At 37.1% G+C, this 20,151-nt stretch overlaps 1 long non-coding RNA gene across 1 annotated transcript in view; it reads right to left on the bottom strand.

Annotated features, from left to right (window-relative positions):
* Positions 1-380: 380 nt before the first annotated feature.
* The window catches only part of LOC133222554 (uncharacterized), a 48,220-nt gene continuing 28,449 nt past the window's right edge, over positions 381-20,151 (bottom strand). Inside the window, exon 3 of the long non-coding RNA XR_009728311.1 lies at positions 381-809. This is a non-coding gene — a long non-coding RNA (uncharacterized LOC133222554). The remainder of the gene's footprint in view (positions 810-20,151) is intronic.

Consider the following 20,151-nt stretch of genomic DNA (forward strand, 5'->3'; position numbering starts at 1 on the left):
TCTGTGGGGAATAATCATGTCTTGTTTTCCTTTTTCTTGCCATTTTAGTAGGGAGGCAATGAAATTTCTGCCCACAGTTGCTGTACTTGTCCCCATAAGCAGACATTTACACAGTAGTTCTTAAGCTGTTCTCTAGTCACTCTTCGATGCTGTGGCTCTGGTGTAGTCTGAACCATTCCTTACTCCACACTGTCACAAGATAGGCAACTTAGGTCAGACGAGGACTAAGAAATACACACAGTGAAAATTAACCCTTCTAATTGAGAAGTCTGCTTAATGTCTTTGACACTGGATTTCCTTGTCTGGCCTATCATTGCTTCTACCACTTGAGGTCAATGCCATGCACTCCTTTGGATATCTTACTACCTAATAGTGTTTGTGTTCACCTACACAGAATCATTTCTTCTTTTGCTGCAAATACACCTACAATGTGACTGGCACCATGCTGTAAATAATTAGTGAAAGTAATGATATAAATCCCAGTGGTAATCTTGTCCTATTTAGGATACAACTACAATCTGCACTTCAATAACACCTTTGACATAACCAAACATCCCAGAGCTCTTTATAAAGCCATAAATTATTCACCTGTAAAGTAATGACTTCAGGGAATTACAGTAGGCAATGAGTCCATTGATCGGTGCTGTTACAAAATGAGGGAAAAGAAGCACAGCAGAGGCCACTCCAGGACACTTTCTCTTTCTTTGGAAATTTCCATAGTACCTTTAATTTCTGCATGTATCTCTTCCCTTCCTCACAGATGAGACCACTTTGCTCTGACACTCAAGGACACCTTCTTCCGTGCTGGTCTGTCAATGGATAGAAAGTGATGGGATCTTAGGCAAGATGCAAATATATGGCTTTATAGCCTGTGGGGAAAACTGCTCTTTAGCCAGTGATGCAAATAAACAGGTAAGTCACTTCCTTAAATTTGCATGTGCCAATTCCAAAAGCAGAGTTTTTTCTTTTGTTTTTAGACACAAAATAGAGATTTCTGTGGACTCCCTACATGCCATGCTGCATGCAGAATCAGGAATGCCTCACCTCCTGTTTTAAAGCATCCTGTCTATGATTCAGACTTGTCTTTTCATTATCAAGTTGGTAGGATTTTTCTCCTTTATCCATTTTCTCTAAAATGGGCCCCAATTCTAAAAGCTTTAAATTAACTAGTCCATATATCCATAAGCACTTACTGAAATGATAGGGATTATTTTGACAGGCAACTCCTTAATGTAAGAAAGGATTGCTAAATCAAGAATTCTATTATTTATAAGATGGTAATGAAAAATAAGGATTAAATCACTTTCACAATTAAAAATACCTCTGTGGTTAGGAAATGTTTTGTATTACATGAAAAGTCTTTGTGGTTTTGCTTTTTTTTTTTTTTTTTTTTAACCTGAATGAAGACGATGGGATCAGGCCTTACATTTGTAACATAAATATATATTTCTTAGCATCACCTGGAGCTCTTCTTGGTTTTGTAATGTTCTGGAACTACATGTTTATTATAGTCCTATTCTGGATGTCCAGACTATTATTGTACTTGTTGTGGTGCCAGGTTGACACCAGTGGGACTACCTTATAGATGCCATTGAGTGTGGATCTGAAAAATTTTGACTCTGAGATAACAAATATTTTGGCAAGATGGGAAAGTTACAGTAGCAAATATTTTGCCTGGCTCTCAAAGGTATACTGCAGTTTTATAACTTGTGCCTTAGTTTTAAACTGTTTCAAACTCTTAATTGCTTATCTTGGGTATTGGACATGATGTTGGACTGAAAGTCGTGAGGACCTCTCATAGAGATAAGACAGCAATGTTTGGTCCCAAAGGCTTAATTTTGAAATCCAGCAGAATTGTCCTTTCCCTTTGGATATGACTATTGAAAGAGAGATTCATGCTGAATTTAGCAAGTATCTTTTGATGGGATAGGGCTTCTTTGGAATTACACATGAATAGAATAATTTAAATTCTCATACTTTAAAATACAGCTTTAGTTGGATTATCTTTTGTGGTCTGATCCAATGAATACTGAAGCCTGCAGAATGATTTCTACTGGAATCTGTGAGCTCTGTAGTGGATACATACCGAATTATAGAGGATAAGGTAAAACATTCAGGAGCTGCCTCTGAGTTGTGTACAGTGTCTCAAAGTAGTCACAAGAAGAGACAACTAAGCTTCTATGAGCGGAAGGATGTCTACAGTGTTCTCCTTGAGACATCCTCAGCATTACACTTTGAAACAAATCTGGTCTTGGGAAAAAGCAAATTAACAAAATGAAACAGTCTACCTTCTGATCAGTTGTGGTTTTGTTTCTAATTTCCAGACTTTTTATTACCTTATAACAGTATACTGTGTCAGATACATAAGAAACATTGACAGGAGAGGATACTGGAATTCCATGAAAGTTCAAGGATTTTTGCCGGTTTTGCTAGCTGTGAGTTAGTCCCAGCACTTTGAAATTTACTGATTCAACAGCGTTGCCAATTTTTTTAATACTGATAACTTTCATTTTCTCTGCAGTCTAGCACCAACTGAAGGGACCAAAATGTAACTGGGTGAATACTGACTGATAAGTGTAATGAGTCCCTGTCTCCTGAAATCATCCCGATTAAAGCTTTAAGTTCTAGCTCCTGAAATGTGGTAATTTTCTTTGAAAGCTGCTTGGTTACATATTGGCTCTACTTTTGTATTCCGTGAGGAACTATGGTGTCACATTTACTAGCATCTTTCTAATTGTCCTGAGTTAGTATGCATTTGTTATCCTCCATGAGGAGATCTAGCTAATTAGAAGAATACCAAAGAGTGATTATTGCTATGTTTCATGTTTAAACAAAGGAGCTCAACAGCTTTTTCTACTTCAGTGAAAGTGATTTAAAAATGATTAAGTCAAATGAAATAAGATTGATATAAATATTTTTAACTGATGGGAAAAGAGATAGCTATTGAAACTAGAAAATAGTTTGCCTTTGGTACATGGGAAAACAGATTTAAGTTGCTGTGTAGTATAGCAGTTAGTTTTGCAAGATGAAAAAATATTGTTTCACTATTGCCTTCTCTATTTTTTTTTTTTCCACCTGTTCTATCCAACTCTATGTTTAGAAAGTAGTCTCTCTGGGGCAGGGAATTATTTTTTTATTGAATATGTGGCAGGCATCCAGCACAGAAGGGCCCCTATTCCTGGCCCTAAGGCTATGCATTAATGTAATACAAGTGATAAATATAGGCCATATCAATCAGCAATACTGTAAAAATATGGTTTATTACAAACCCCCATTTTTACTATGCTTGTAAGGTGCAGGAGGACAATTAAATGCAAAAATATGAACTGGAGAACAACTGCTTAGGCAAAACACTACAGGAAAAATAATTGAATAGTGACAATCTGCTGTGAAAATGCTGTATTTTAAAACTGAATGTATATCTATCTCTGTTTCTAAACTTGAGGTAACATTTCCACCATATACCTAAGCTAGTTGTGAGACAGGCAGGTGCTATGTTCATCTGAACAAGCACTTCCGAACATGTGTGGGCCAAAAACATTCATTACTCAGGGGCCTTCCAAACCAACAAGGGAGTGTTCTGCTGAATTTCATTGCCTATGGGTTAGAAAGTTCAGGAAATGAGTTGTACGTGGTAGGTGTCATGCTCTTGGATGAGTTTTGGATAACTTAGGCCTCATTCCTGGAGTATTGACCATAGCTAAGCCATGTGTCTTAAAAGAAGAACACTGAAAAGAAAACTAGGGAGCAAGCAAATCAACACAAGCACCTAACATTCTCTTGTGAAAAGGAGCTGTATAACACTTTGAGCATAAATAGCGAAACAATGTTTGGGAGTGAGGAGGGGAACTTGACCTAGAAAGGCTTATGTTGGAAAACTATGTGCAGCAGACATGTTTCGGGGTTTAAGATAATTTTGAAAAGCTAAAACAATATAGAATACAACCAGAAAAATGAGGTGAAAAAGCAGCTGGCCTAGTTTATGTAGTGGCCTGTATTGTCCAAATCCAGCAATGCAAAGAAAATGCCTGATATTACAGGCCAAAAGGTTCTGGAAAAATAAACAAAAAATAATTTTGGCAAGTCTGGGTTTTCCGGATCTCTCATCCATTGAATGTTTTCACATTTGATCGAATGTTTTCACATTTGATCGAATGTTTTCACATTTGATCGAATGTTTTCATATTTGATCAAAAGGTATGTTTTTGGCCTTGAAAGCTGTGATTCTGATAAACCTTTCAGATTCCACTGAAAGAAACTGGGTTTGAAGCCACAAAATACAGATACAAGGTTTTGTATCCTACTAAACTTTGCCTTGGCTAATCAGCTCTTCTCACTCTAACTTCAATATTTTAAAAAGTGAATTGTTGACATTCTGATATTTTTCAGGCTAAAGGTATTTTTTTTTTTCCAGTGGACACATGGTGAATTAAATGCTCAAGAGGAATAAAATGCAATTATGAATGTTTTCATTCATCCATACATGTTAATTAGAACAGATAAACCTTTTGCTACAGCATTTACAATATTTGTGGGGATAATGTGTCTGGGAGATAAGAAGGGACAGTATTTCACAATAATTTAAATGTGAAATATTTTCCATAAGGAATCTATGGGGAATCAGTCAGTTATCAGATGCTGAGGCAGCAAGGTATTTATGAAGCATTATTGCAAAAACACATACAGCAATGGCAGACTGCAAGTCACCCAAGTACTGTTATAACTCTTGGTGGAGATCTACCAGTACATTATGGCTGTGAACTGTGACACTACCTGGAGCTGCACAACCAACCCCTGGTAGGTTATTACAAAACTTGTCTGGAAATTTTATGCTAGGAGTAAGAAGAAGGAATTGGAATGAAGTGTCAGAAATTATGATTGCCTTTCATAGTTTTGTCATCTGTGATAAATCTCTTTCTATATTTATAGGATCGTTTTTATTGTAAGGATTAAAAAAGAAGGGGGGAAAATTAAAAGAACCCATGACAGATGATGAAGCTTTCTAAAACTTATGCTGTATTTTGTTTTCTCTTCAGATCTTCTTAACTTCCTGGGATTGCTGAAGTATCTTTTAATTTAGTCTGACTGTGCAGAGATTATATTTTAGTCTGAAAGTTTAACTCTTGCATAAATGGGAGATATTTCCTTTGGGCATTCAACTCTAAATAAATGAGGCTAGTTGAGCAGGTGTTAGAAAAATGTGATGGAAGTTGCTTTGCAGTATTTTGCTTTTGTCTATGAAAATAGTAAATGCATATATACTGAATTAGATGCATTACACTGAACTGATAATTTCTATTTCAAAACAGAGGCCCTCCCCTTTTTGAAATCCAAGGTTGTTCTACTAGTAAAATGAGCAAGAAAAATATGAACAATGACAAGGGAACAGTAGAAATGTTAGTTAAAAATACAGTGGGAAAAATAACAATAAATGGTAACATGGGAGATTCCTCTTACATAGTTTTGAATTGATGACCTGTGGTAACGACAAGGGAAAACAAACAAATCCTAAACAACCACAAAATAATTGTTATACTTTTGAATCACTGAGTACCATTTGTGTCCCACAGCCAAGTATTATGTGGAGGAGGTTTGTATTTGCTGATTTCAAGTTTCTGGTTCTGTTTTCTTCTAACTGTAAACATGCTTTTACAGTTCCAGTATATAGTCATTCTATGATTCTATGATCTTCAAATACTCAAGAGGAGTGAAACTGGATTCCTGATTCCTTTCCCCCTCCACAACCTGCAATCCATTATAATACCCACTACTGTAAATTAATGTGTTTAAATATGGTACTGGTGTCAAGAAATAATTACATTTCTTTCAGACTGTCTTTCTCAGTAAGCATGATGAAAAAATATGTATCCTAAAATAGCTTTTGGAGTCAATACAAGGAAGCGGTAGCAGTGGTTAAAGTTCTGGAGAGGTGCTAGGTGGTGACAAGGTAGCAAGACTGGATGACACGCTGAAAGATTTTAAGGAAAATGCTGTCAAAATAGACGTAATACCTCATTAAATTAATCAACCCCACCTGGGGAGTTTGATGGCAGAAAGTATAATCTCCTTTTAAAAAGTTAGAAATTTTAGATTTCAGATTTGCTTCAGTATGAAAAAAAGATATGAATTATAAATGATGGTCTCTTGTTTACAGCACATCTTGATTGGTATCAAATGGTAAAGCTGAAAAAAACAGCTGCCATAAAATAAAATCACACTTCCCTAACTCCAGAGTATTTGAACTGAACTGTAGGTACAAGAAGGCAGTTATTGTAACTAATTTGGAATTTCAACAAGCGTTTTATGAGACCCTTGAAGGAGGCTTTCAAGGAAATTAAGTAGCTGTAATACATTAGAGGTGAATTCCACTTACATACCAGAAACTGCTAAAGAGACAGAAAACAAGGGGCAAATTGTCTTATCTTAGATGAGATGGCTCACCCTGTGGAAGTGCTTCATGGCATCTGGCTTTCTCAAGGTAGTTTTGGTGACTAGTTTGGACTACATATTCTACTTTTAGACAGCAAAAACATTTAATGAGGTAAACTTCATCCTTACTATTCAACATAGAGATACCTGATGAAAAGCACCATGTTCTGCTTAGTTTGATGTACCAGTTATTAATGAGCTGGAGAAGAGATAAACTGTGTAAGATGATAACAAATGTGATGCGATTTTTTCTGTGGAGAAGACTAAAGAATTAAATCTTCAGAAGTGTTTGTTTAGGTACAACAAATGTAAATTAAACTTCAATTCTAATTGAAACAAAAGAATAATTTGAAGAAATTGTGGGTTAAAAACAAACTCTAACTCTCCAACCTATCAACCCTTCTATCATTTCTGTATCTCTGTGATTCGCAACCAATCCTTGAACAATCTTATTACAGTGGTTTCTCCTACTGCCCACCACTCTACCATCACCACCGAAAAATACCCACTACTCTCTCCCTCTCCACTTCTCTACACCTCCTATTTCAAAGCCAGATGTTTTTTTACTCCTCCTTTCCCTACTCAACTTATCATTGTTGCCTTGCACCTCTCCTGGTCACCAAAGATAAGTCATTGCAGTGAGCAGTAGGGCAAACCTAGGGTGAGGTGAGTAGGCTGGCCAAGTGCCAAGTACAAGGAGGCAAGATGTGATGAGACAGCTGACGCTGGTCTTTTACTCCTTCTTGGTTCTTCTTCTCTCATTGTTCACTGGTGAAGACAAATAGGTAAGGGAGATATAAGAGCTGCAATTGGCTTAAACTGCTGAAGTGAGAGCAGGAAGGGAAAACTATGCTAGCAAGCTCCGGTATTCTGCAGATGGTGTGAGGAGATCTTCTGTTGAGTGGAGGAGTAGCCGAAGCAAAACAACACGCCGTGCTATGGTAAGGATTAGGATACAAACTAATCCTGAAGATAATGTTATGACGTTGTATACATCATGTTTGCCCTCATGTACTCTTGATATTTTGGTCTCCTGGTCATATAAGTGAAAATAAACCAAAAAACAAAACAGCAGAAATAAATGAAGTCCTGTGACAATATAATTAGAGGGTAACAAAGACTCAGGTGGGGAAAAAGACTGAAAAGATGGAGGTTTTTTTTTTTTATTTAATCTGGAGAAAACAAGAGTGAAAAAAGTCATGATAGAAGTATATAAATCAATGAACTGCTTAAGAAAAACAAAGAAGTTCCTCTTCCTTGCCCTTTTTGCATAACAGAACTAGGACAGTCATTTTCTAAAGGCTCACTGTTTTCTGTGTAGCTGACAAGCCTTGTGATAGATTTCTGATGTACTGTATTTTATTAACAGTACGCTTGGATTATAAAACTGCATTGTAAATCAAGAGAAAAAAAAAAGCAGTGCAGTTAAGTAATTACACCTCAGGTTAGTTGTTAGGAGTAGGCGGTACTGATATTAACCTATTTGTATAGTAGCTTGAAATGCTTTCTGCTGATTTCTGTTGTTTATTAGTTCTCCAATCAAACACAAAGAAAATAAGATGTCATGTACGCCAATTTGTACCTTTTAAAGGAGAAGGCTTTTCCTGCTCAATAGCAAATGTTTTATATTTGCTAATCTGGTTTTCTGCAACATTTTGTTTATTTTTTCAGGTAGGAGGTAATTTTATCTATTCTCAGATATAACCCTGGAAATGGAAAGGTTGGCCAATCACCAGTGAGTCTTTACAGTAGTTACATTATGTGTTGGTAGAATATTTAGACTAAATTATACAACCTTTGAAGATCGCAATCATTTAATGCTAGTATTTTGATCTGGAGCCAGGGCTGAGTAGCTATTTCAAAGGCACAAAAGAATTAAGCTTTGTGATTTTCATGTAAGCTTCTATACACATGCCATTTCTCCCCCAATTAATGTTTAAGGTGCTTGTATTTTAGTAAGGCAAAGACACAGAACAGCTCATTAAATAATGTTGGGATGGAAAGCCTCTAGCTACTCATATTAAAAGAAATATATAAGATTTCCCAGGTCTTAGTAGTGCCATTTATATGAATAAAGGCATCTTTCCTCACAACATACCAGAAATATAAGCTACATCTGACTGAACTTGAAAAACAGTCAGTACTAGAAGAAAGTTCAAGTGATTTAAGCTTTCCACAGGGTACATGAAGGCATTAAAAAAAAAAAAAAGGGGGGGGGGAAGAAAAAACTTCAACCTTCCTGCGATATGCAGGATATAGCACAAAGGAAGATTTTTGCATAGCTTGCTTAAAATATTCCTGAAATAGATGAAAAGCCAAACCCAGACATGTGAACAGACAAATGGGCAAATACTGAAAAAATGATTAGCAAACATATTGGTGGATTTCAAACAGAATTTCCTTTTGTTCGTAACTTTTGTAGCTAAACTTTTTATTCTTTAACAATTGTATAAAATGAAGCTCACAGATGTTTATGAAAAGCAAATTTTAGATCAAGAATCAAGATTTACTTAGGCTTTGAGACAGCAGACTGCTTAAATATATGCTTGGAGTCTGTGGAAACATTTGCATACTTACAGTTAGATCTATTCTTATGCATTTTGCTGAATATGGTCTAGATTCAGAAAATCATTCTAGGTTTATGAATAAATGAATCACATTGTGGGAATAAGCAGGTTGTAATATTTAAGTCAGCAACCTGCGTGATAGATAACCAGTTACAGTCCAAATACTGCATAACACAATTATTCCTATATTAAGCAATCCAACAAATTACGTCTATTGGCATGTGTCACTTGATTGGTAAGTGAAATTCTTGAATATAAAATTGCTTAAAACAGTGCATCCTTCATTCCCAAGTATTTACCCAGGCTTATGTAGTTTTAGGTAGAAAATTCTGGGGCAGATATAAGCTTTTGCATTCAAATGTAGACAGAAAGTAAAGCTAATATGAGAAAGAATTAGGTTTATTTTGTTGAAGTCTGATGAAATATCTGTAAGCTGTAAATGATTTAATGAAGACTTTTAGGGGCCAATGACTGCAGTTGAGAAACTGGAATTGTCCTAAGGGTGGAAAGAGCTACAGAAAGTTTCTTTACCAAATCAAATCGTGTTTCCACAGTTTACCTCTTAAGCACGGAAAAAAATACTTTCTGCATTCAGAACTCCTAACCTTGGATATGACATTTTTTTATTTATTTAATGAACTTGAAGCCTGATCAGCCTGAAGACAAACAGAATATTCAGATATTTTCTTTAATATTTTTTAGATGCAAAAAAATGTCTCCTGCTAAAACTTTCTAACATATTTGCTCCATTGTTTTGCACCAGTTAATATGGTTGGAATTGATAGATTTTTGAACTCTGTTAGAGTAGGTCTCAGTAAAATCCTGTGCAGAATGTCCCAAGCATATCATTTTATGCTTCCTAAAGACCAATGAAACATGTTCATAGGCAGTACAGAGTCAAAAAAAAAAAAAAAAAAGGAGCCAATGCTTTTCTTACAAACTTGTAAATGAAAAATGTTCCAATGTTAGTGAAATGACATCTCTTAAAACTTCAATATAAAATCTTGAATAACTTCTTATCCCTTGGTGTTTGTGGTTGGAAATGTGTTTGGCATCTTTCAGAGCTTAATATCAAGGATTCGAATTTCTGTTTCAATCTTATCTTGGAAACTCAACTGAGCTGTTGGTTTCTTTATATTTATTTAAATTCCTTCCCTAAACATTTTAAATTTGATCATGTTAGACAAGATCTGGTTTTCTCATTTTGTATCTCATTTTGGAAAATTACAGAGCAAATGAGATCAAAATACTATGGTCACTGAACGTTGCCCTTCCTGTTAGAACGAATCAGCTTTAGGATTTTGGATCTGTATAAATTCTTCAGATGGTGAGCTAATATCTTGCAAAGACTTTAGATAAGACATTTAGCCCACCTAGCTTTAAACACTGAGAGTGAATAGCCATCCTAGGCTCCCTTTTTAGTCAATCTGTTGACTATGCAACAGTTGCTTTCAGCAGTGACTGTAAGACTCATTTAATGTGTGGTTCAATGGGATTAATTTTTTATGATATTTTAAGAAGGCTAAAAGTAGTATTTTAAGATAATGAGTATCTGTACTTCTTTGATAATAAAGTCATCCTGTGCTCACTGGTTCAAGACTAACCCTCTGTGTTGCAATTATCTACCTTGGGTCACATGGATTGCATCTAGTTGTTGAACTTGTAGATGAAGACCCAAAACCCAGAGTATTATGCAATTACACATAGCAAGATCTGCAATGGGGTTTGGGAACTACTGCGTTGTTGCATTGTTGCAATTTATTTTGTTTCCACTTTTATCAGTGAACTCACATCAGTTAAAAAACTATAATAAAAAGGAGACTCAAAGCTAAACTACATTCCCAAATATGGGTGCCTAGTGTCATTTGCAATGTCCTGGATTGAATAAGGTATCTGCATATCATCAATTAGATGCAAGGCCTAGATAAACACTACTGATCTCTCAGCTGGAGGCCAGAGAGGATACCCTAGAAGTTTTCAAATTATCTTAAATGTCCATGTACGGGCAGTAGAAGTCAACAATCAAAGTGAGAAAAGTCAGGCTCAGAACATAAGCCTGTCAGGAAGCATTACCTCTAAGGGTTAAAAATAAATAAGACATATAATAGTGAGGTGAATTTCAAGTATTTGAATGAAAAAGTAGGTATGGTAATTTAAAACTGTATCCTTCATTTTGCTTTATGTAATCTGTCCAAACCATCCACAAAAGAAGGGTTTCTTATTTCAAGGAGTAAACTTTGGCTTTCTCAGGAAGTGCAAATGCAGCCAGGAGTGGTTCATATTGTTTAGCAATGATAAGACCTTAGGCACTAAGATGAATTTGCCAAGAACAAACACCCTGAAAAGACTAAGAAATTGATAAGCTATGCTACCTATTCTCAGGTGTTACAGATCTGCATCTATCTAGCTACTGACTTACTCCCCATCCTCAGTGCTTATACAGTATTGAGGCTTTCTCTCCCCCTCATGTTTGATATTTTTCCTTAAGTGTGTTTCCAGAGGTGCCACAGACTTCACAATGGGCTTAGCTTTGTTCTGCAGTGGGTCTGTAGTTGAGATGGCTGGACTAAACTGTACAGGATGGGACAGCCCCAACCTTTTCTCACAGATGCTACTCATAACCTTGCAGGATAAATGCAGCACAAGAGAACATTAAATAAGTCTTACACCTTTGTGGGTCTTAGTTACTTTTGTTGTCCCTGTCCTCCCTTGAATTTTCTGTTAGCCCTCAGGCATTTCCAGTTTCAACATTTTTACTCTTGGAAGTGTTCCTCATCCTTCCTCACTACATTGGGGCACATGGCAGCCTCTGCAGTGCAGCCGCAGACTTTTAGCCATGCCCCATACTGTCTGCTGAAAATAAGCAAATGAAAACAAATGCCATTGTCATATTTATTATGGTTTTCCAGGGAAAACATATGTACAGAAAATGGAACCCAAGAAATCACAATGTTTTAGAACTTGAAAAAAATGGGTTCTGACATTTTTTACAGCCTGAATTGGGAAGATTACTTCTTGAAGGTCTGGAGTACTAGGATTGCCCTACTAAATCCTGATGGTTCCTCGTGTGTTTTATTTACAGTCAAAATGTCAACACTGTAATGAGAACTTGTGTTGGGCTTCTGCAGCAAGGTTTTGGTAGAGGGGAGGCTGCAGAGAGGGGTGGGCTCTGTGAGGAAAGACTAACGGCTGGCCCTGTGTTGGACAAAGCCAGTTCCAGCCAGCTCCAGAACAGACCCAATGCTGGCCAAAGGAGAGCTTCTTAATACCTGCTCATGTAATATGGGTAATTATATGCAATTCATGTATTTTCTGCCATCTGCATTCTAGAAAGCCAACTGTATCTTAGGCTGCATCAAAAGAAGTATGACCAGTGGATCAATGGAGGTGATTTTCCCCCTCTACTCCACTCCCATGAAACCCCACCTGGAGTACTGTGTCCAGCTCTGGGGCTTCCAGTATAAGAACATGGACCTGTTGGAATGATTCTAGAGGAGGCCATGTAGATGATTAGAGGGCTGAAGTGCCTCTTCTATGAAGACAGGCCAAGTGCCTGGGGATTGTTCATTCTGGAGAAGGCCTGGGAAGACCTTTGAAAAGCCTTCTAGTATCTAAAGTAGCCTACGAGAAAGCTGGAGAAGGACTTTTTACAAAAGCATGTAGTAACAGGAGAAGGGGGAATGGCTTTAAGCTGAAAGAAGGTAGACTTAAATATTAGAAAGAAATACTCACTATGAGAGAGGTAAGACACTGGCACAGGTTGCCCAGAGAAGCTGTGGCTGCCACATCCCTGGCAGTGTTCAAGGCCAATTTGAATGGGGCTTTGAGAAACCTGGTCTAGTGGAAGGTGTTCCTGGCCAAGGCAGGGGGAACAGAACCAGATGATCTTTAAGGTCCCTTCCAACCCAGACCATTTTAAGACTCTCTGAAAACTGGCAGAAGGCCCATTAAATGATATAACTATAAATGGAATCATATATTCAGTTGGAAGGTAGAAGGGGATGATTTTGAGCTCTAGGATGATAGGTCAGAGCTGATATTGCCGGTGTCATGAAGGATGCAGAACAAGCTACAAAGAAATATTGAAAGAACATAATGTAGCAAGAAATTACAAAAGTAGATTCAGAGACACAGCTGTGAGTCCTTTTGGGGAATACAATGTAAAACTCAAAATGAAGGAAAAACAAATTAGGCTGGTTGGCTGGAAAGTCTATGTGACAAAGAAAACTGTGAAAAGATGGAGGAGTTCCCTACAGGACGACATGGGAGTTCCTGTGCAAGATAGTAGAACAAAATGGTAATTAACCTGAAATTGGCAAATGACTAGGCTGGATTAATTGATTTCATGTTCAAGCCTACATACCCCCTCTCAGTTAAAGGAACCTCCAAGTTACCAGGTTTTGGTCCCAACAACGTGCTGGCTGGATTAGAATTAAAAAAAAAAAATAACATTATGAAACCCTTAATGAAAAACAAACCTGGGGAAATTCCAAACACAGGTTCATCCCATTTTTTCTGTTTTCGTTTTCTGGCATACTTACTGTATGAAACACGAATATAAATAAAATAATAAAATGATATATTAAGTGCAATGGAGTAAAAGCATATCTAAAAGCTATTACAGGTAAACCAAGGACACCCATATCATGTTCTTCATCCAAGTAATAATATAAAGCCTATTTGAGTCCCTTTTGGGATTTCACACTTAGAAAACCAAATATGCAGTTTATTCCTGCTGAAGAGACTTTCTGTCATTATGAGACCTCAGACCACTGTGTTAAGCAAAACACCAGAGTTACCTCAGGCTTAACTCTGAAGCTGCCTTACCCATTTCATTTATTCTGCCAATTTTGTTCATTCCATACATCACCAGAGCATCTGAATCCCAGGCTTTCTTCCCCAAATCTCCATTGAAGATTTTCTTTACTGCTTCACTGAGTGTCACAAAGCTCTCTCCTCCACTGGGGCTGGTGTTGACTGTCTTGTTGGCAGTGTCTTTATCTCGTAACATTGCAAGAGAATACAGGAAGACTTTATCTTTCATCAGCTTTGAAGTTGTTTCAGTGTATATGGAAGCCTCTATGTCAGAGGACTTCTAAGTACAAAGTCTTTTCTGCTAAATCACCCAAACCACGCCACTCTGTCTTGCACAACAGCAGCAGGAGAGCTGTTGATCAAGAAATCTGAAACATTGCCTCTAGATTTTCAGGCATTTCCTTCAAATTTTGTTGTCCATGTTGAGGAGACTGAGCACTTCTTTCAAATGTAGATGTCAAAAAATATTTGCAAATGAAAACTGGAACTGAAATAATATACTTGCAGGCATCCTTGAGAGAATGTGAGGTTCTTGCAGTTGTGCACCTACCGCTTGTTTATATGTGACCTTCATCCAGCTGCCTCTATACACTACCAATGTACAGTATAAGCATGCTCCATTTGCAGTACAGTAGTTGAGTTCTTGGCCTGCTTTGCCACAGCTGTCAGATTAGTCAGTTGTTTGGAGTTTTGTTTATTTTTGTTTTATCTGAGTTGGCTTTATTCCCAGATTCCAGATAAAAGTGATAACATCTTGCTCGACCATCCCATTCCAAGCATTAAACACCATGACTTCAGGCTTGGATGCTCTAAAAGTGTGCTAAAACTCTCCAGTTTTCACTATCTGCCTTCCCCTCTGCCTACACATGCACACACATAGTAAGCCACTGGAATACAATACTGGGGAGAAGCCAATGTGTAGAAGCTTGAGAGTATGCTTGGCTGCTAGTGTTTGGAAACTACACACTAGTCAGCAGGGCTAAAATAAACACAATGTAGTTTACTAGTGTACTAGAAGGCTACTGATATAAGTTGAAAACTAATGGAATTTTCTTTAAGATTTTCCCTTTAGCATTGGTGGGTACTGACATCTTCATATTTTTGTGATGAGAATTTCTTGACCAAGTTACTGACACTCAAATGAAACAAAGCCTCCATCTTCTGGAAAGTTACATCAGCAGGGTCACTTCTGATAAAGTGCTGGTGTCATTGGTATTTTGTTTACCCCATTTAGGTCTCTGTGTAGTACAGTAAATCTGTAGTATAGGACTATCTATTAAAAACAGGAGACATGTAGAACACTTTGCAATGCAGTCCGGTTCTGTACCTCCCATGCTAGACTGCAAAACTGCATATCCCTGCATTTGGGTTAACTTTTGTTCTGTCCATGCCACCTATGATCAGCTATCTAAATGGTCCAGTTTTGGCAATATGTAATTGGCATACTAAATTTAGTTGCTAAAACTGAAGTTACTCTGCTGTTATACTCTCTAGTATAGACAAAATTACAGAAATTTTCACCATGCATGTCTTTGATATGAACAGCTAAATCTACAAGTTTGGAGACCTGCTCTCTCCTACCTCAATAACAAGAGCTCATTTGAATGTGATTTTAGCTTTAGCTTTTTCTTAAATCAGGAGCACTACTTCTGTAAGGATCTATTCTTGAGACAGATGTCAAAGTGCCCAGTATAGGCACCATTACTGGGAAGATATTTCTTCCCTTTCTGTTGTCTTGCCACATGGAACATGAGAAAGGAAATTGTGATTGCTTTTGGGCCCCCAATGAAAGAGATATTAAAAAAATGAAAAGTATTAAGTGAAAGGGTCATTAAGATGTTTAGGAGGCTGTGGAATATGGCAGGTGAAATGAAGTTGAAGAAGTGGGTTTGCTTAACCTGGAGAAGAGTAAACTAAAGGGGATGGTGGGAATCTAATTGCTGTCCTATACAACTTACAGAGAAGATGGTGTCAGGTTCCTTTCAGAGAAGAGCAGTTACAGGAGGAGCAGCAAAGCATGGAAGATGCAACAACAGATATTTTGATATATGAAGAATAACATTTACACAAGGGCAGGCAAATATTGGAGCAGGATGACCAGAGATGATGTGGAATCTCTGCCTTCAGTCTGCAGCTGGTCAAAGTGCTCTTTTACCTACTTTAATTTTGTCTTGCTTTGTACTGGGGATTGGATCAGAAGATCCCCAGACATCCTTTCCAACTCCAGTTATTCTATGAGTGTATAATACCATTGAAATTATCTACAGTGCAATAACAGTCAAAATATTGGTGGAGGATCCTCTAATCTTGAAAGGCAATGGAGAAGCACATTAGCATTTTGTGCTTGTTTTCCTTTTCTTTGGAATTCCCCAGGGTACTATCATTTGCTATTTGTTGCATTAGAACAAAACAGTGCATCTTTTGGCACATGTAACATTTTATAAACAAAGGAACTAAGTTGTTTGGATTTAGTAGGAAGCCAGAGGGGCACTAAAAAACCCATGCAACACAGAAGAATCAAACTGCAGAAAGAGCTTCTTAATTTCAGATCAATCACCTATTTCAGTGGACATCATGAAAATAAATGTTGATTTTATAAAATCTAAAAAGTAATTGGGAGCTTCTCTTGCAAATTCTGGACACTGCTAATGTGAAAATGTTCCTTGAAGCTCCTGGCATCCATGACAACCTCAGAGTCTGCCACTTTCACAGATATCAAATATATACTGGAAATATTTTTGTCTCCCTCAAGCCAAGATCTTATTCTTCACCTCTATGCAGCTACTAGGGTTGTAGTATGTATATGTGAAGAGTGAAAAAGAATCACATGATGGAAGTAAAACAAAATCCCCTTAGAACATGTCAGATGCATAAATCCAGAGCTTCTTCAAGAACTGGATTCTGGCCTGCAAGGCTTCAGTACAAGGTTAGGTTCTTAAATTAGTGATTTTATTCCACTTTAAAAGAAGAATGATATACAGAAAACTACAGAAGACAAATAAAGAGACCACATGCTAGCATATAAATGGACAGAGACAGAAAATTGTTTTCTATGTGTTTATTTAACACAGCTTAAAACTAGCAGCAGCTTATTACTCCATATTTGAACCATGCTCCTCTTAATAGGTCATGAACTGCTATATCTAACCTCTTTTTCTACTCACTGTTTAAAATTGATGGCAAATGTTGGAGTTCGACTATTCTTTTTTGATCACCCAGTAAGTAGTTGTCAGGCATCTGAATAATGGTTTCTGCATATGCATTACAATAATGATGCAGTAAAGTGTCTTGAAGCTGACGAGGCACAAAGTCTCTCCTGATACCAGTAGACCACAGCTCCCTCTTTCCTAACTGTCTCATTTAGTCCATTTCTTCAATGTTTAAGGCTTTTACCTAGTCCACAGGCTTATCCTTAACCTCACTTGCTGGACAACAATTCTTTTTTCCTTTTCTTCTGGATACAAAGGTCATCATTGTGTTCTCCCTTCTGTATTGCTTTTAAAAATACCACTGTTTCTTCCTTCTAACACTACCTGTATCATCCTTCCCTGTTTTTATTAGGCCAGCTAAGTGGGAGAGGTTGGAAGGGATATGGAGATGTGAGCTATATCTCTCTTTTCTTCTTAGACTGGCTTAAATTAACAGGGTTAGAATTTGGGGTCCTAAAATTTGAGGTTTTAAAAATCCCCTGGGAAATTTAAGAAGACCCACAGAGGTTTAGCTGAATCTTAAGATTAATGGCCTACATATTTTTTTAACTAAGCTGTTTATTGTCTGGAACTTGACTTATTTTACTGAAACTAGGGAGAAAAAGGAGGATAAAGACACACAAGAAAAGTATTTTTCCAGGTAGGTGAAAGTAATTTATATGTATGTATGTGTGGCTAAGCAGACGGATACATTATATCTATAACCTTTCACAGACACAGACAGGTTGGTTTGTATTTAAATGTAACTCAATAAAGGCATTTGGGGAACTAATTTTAGGCTGACAGTTTGCTTGTTTCAGGTCATTATGCTTTCAAAAAGCTAAAATCCTATTCCCAATATCCTGGCCTTGAAGCACAGCAGCCATAATATGCTAGTACGGTACGTAATGCTTGTGTCACTGTATGGCTGTCATAGCAAGAAAGAATTTTTTACAATTAAGTGCATTAAAATAATCATCTCTGGAAGTTCAGATTTCATGATATTAGACTCCACACCTGTACTGTTCGGTTCAAACCCTTCCTTTCTCTTTTTCTTTTTTCTTTTTTTTTTTGTATTATGCAAAAAGCAATTTTAATGCTAAATTTGCTTTTGATATGGTCCAATAACAATGCAAAATGGATGAAGTCTAATAAAATAACTCAGAGTTAAAGGCAAGTCTGAATTCTTGGCTTCACTATCATTTTACCTGGACTTGATAAATGACATTGCCTGCATAGGAGACAGTATGAGTTGTCATATTTTTCTAAGATCTTGTCTAGTGGAAAAGTTAATGTATTTTTTTTTCTTCTTCTGAATTTCTCAGTGTGGTAATTGCTATGTATTTTTTCATTTAATTTAATTTTATTCTTCTAGATGAGAACTTTTAAGTTGTTCTGTCAGGATGTCCTTTGATGCCAGGTGTATGTCAAATTTGTGGACACACACTTGGGTTAGAGACTCTATTCATACTTTGCACATTAACAAATGAATCACCTAGAAACCATATTATCAAATTTTCTTTGACAGCCTCAAATTCATTTACTTGACATTAGAGTCTGTTTTTTTCTCTAAAAAGCTTGCATGATTTTTCCTTTAATCTATCCATTTGCTATGAAAGAAGAATGTGAAGAATTTGAAGTAACTGATTTTTTATTCCCCCCCCCCCCCCCATCTCTGACTTCTTACTAGATATTTTGCAAAAAGTATTTTAGGTCTGTATTAACATTTGGATTTGGGGATTTTTTTTAGTTTTGGATACTTTTAAAGATTAAATATGTAAATTCAAGCAGACTAATAGAATCATGCTATATTGTAAGATATTTTTATTATTATTTTTTACAATTTAAAGTTTCAATAAAGAAATAAATTTACCTTGGTTGTGGGGAAATCATTTTGACAAATTCTTTACAAATCCTTGCAAAGAAAATGGGGAAGATGAGCTAAAAGAATTGTGAGTCACAGAGGTGACAGAATGTAGGCCTTTGGGCTGGGATATTAATTTTGTTCACAGTAGCTCTTAAGTTGCTGTGTTTTGGATTGGTGACCAAACCCATGCTAACAACATACCGATGTTTTAGCTTCTGCTGAACAGTGCTTACACGACATGAAAGCCTTTTGTATTTCTTGTGCTGCCCTGCTCTGAGTAAGCTAGTGGTGCACAAGAAGTTGGGAGGGGACACAGTCAGGACAGCTGATCCCAACTGACCAAAGGGATATTCCATAGCATACAGCATCATGCTGAGGAATAGAAGATGGGGAAATAGGAGAAGGTAGGACACACACACGCATGCACACATTCAGAGTTATGGCATTTTTCTCCCCAGGTAACTGTTCTGTGTGATGAAACCCTGCTTTCCTGGAGATGGCTGAACACCTGCCTGCTAATGGGAGGTGGTGAATGAATTCCTTGTTTTGCTTTGCTTGCATGAACACCCTTTGCTTGCCCTATGAAGTTGTCTTAACCCATAAGCTGTGTTGCATGGTCTTGGTGGAGGTTCACATTCTCAGGGTCAAGCTGATTACTGAACATCTTGTAAGAAAGAATTTTGTCTCACATAAGGCTGAAAACAATAATTATTTGTTTGTTTGTTTGTTTGTTTATTAGCTTTCTTTTCTATGGTTTCATGACCTACTTCCTTGAACTTTCAGGAACCACTTTGCCTTAAGGATCTGGACAATGCACTTCATGCCGTCTGTTCTCCCCCTGTGGGTTTGGAAGTTCTCCAGGTTTATGGTCTTTTGTTTTCAAGGTTTTGAATCTGACTTAGGGTGCTTTGTAACATGTTTTATAGCAGACATGAATGGCTATTCATTTGTGGATACAGAGTTTGCTTCCTGTCATGACAGCAACAGTAGAGAGAATGGACCACCAAAACAGTCAGTATGATCCCTGTATTCGTCTGGAAAAACAACCAGTTGCTGAGGTCAAATAAAAAGTGCAGAAATAGGAATGAGGTCAGTGATTAAGAAGAGGGCTGTTAAGGAGTGAAAGCAATCAGTGAGCCTAGAACCATTCAGTGCATGTAACCTGATTACATTAAGACTCCATTCCCACCAATGCCCTGCAGAAGTACAAATAGCTAAGATAAGACTAATAGTAACCCAGTGAGGGAAAACTGAGTTTAAGATATATGAACTTTCCTTGGTAGCT

Source organism: Neopsephotus bourkii, unplaced genomic scaffold, assembly GCF_033783945.1.
Source record: "Neopsephotus bourkii isolate Nb327-2 ecotype Australia unplaced genomic scaffold, CSIRO-AGI_Nbou_v1 NB_1600, whole genome shotgun sequence".
Classification (NCBI taxonomy): domain Eukaryota; kingdom Metazoa; phylum Chordata; class Aves; order Psittaciformes; family Psittacidae; genus Neopsephotus; species Neopsephotus bourkii.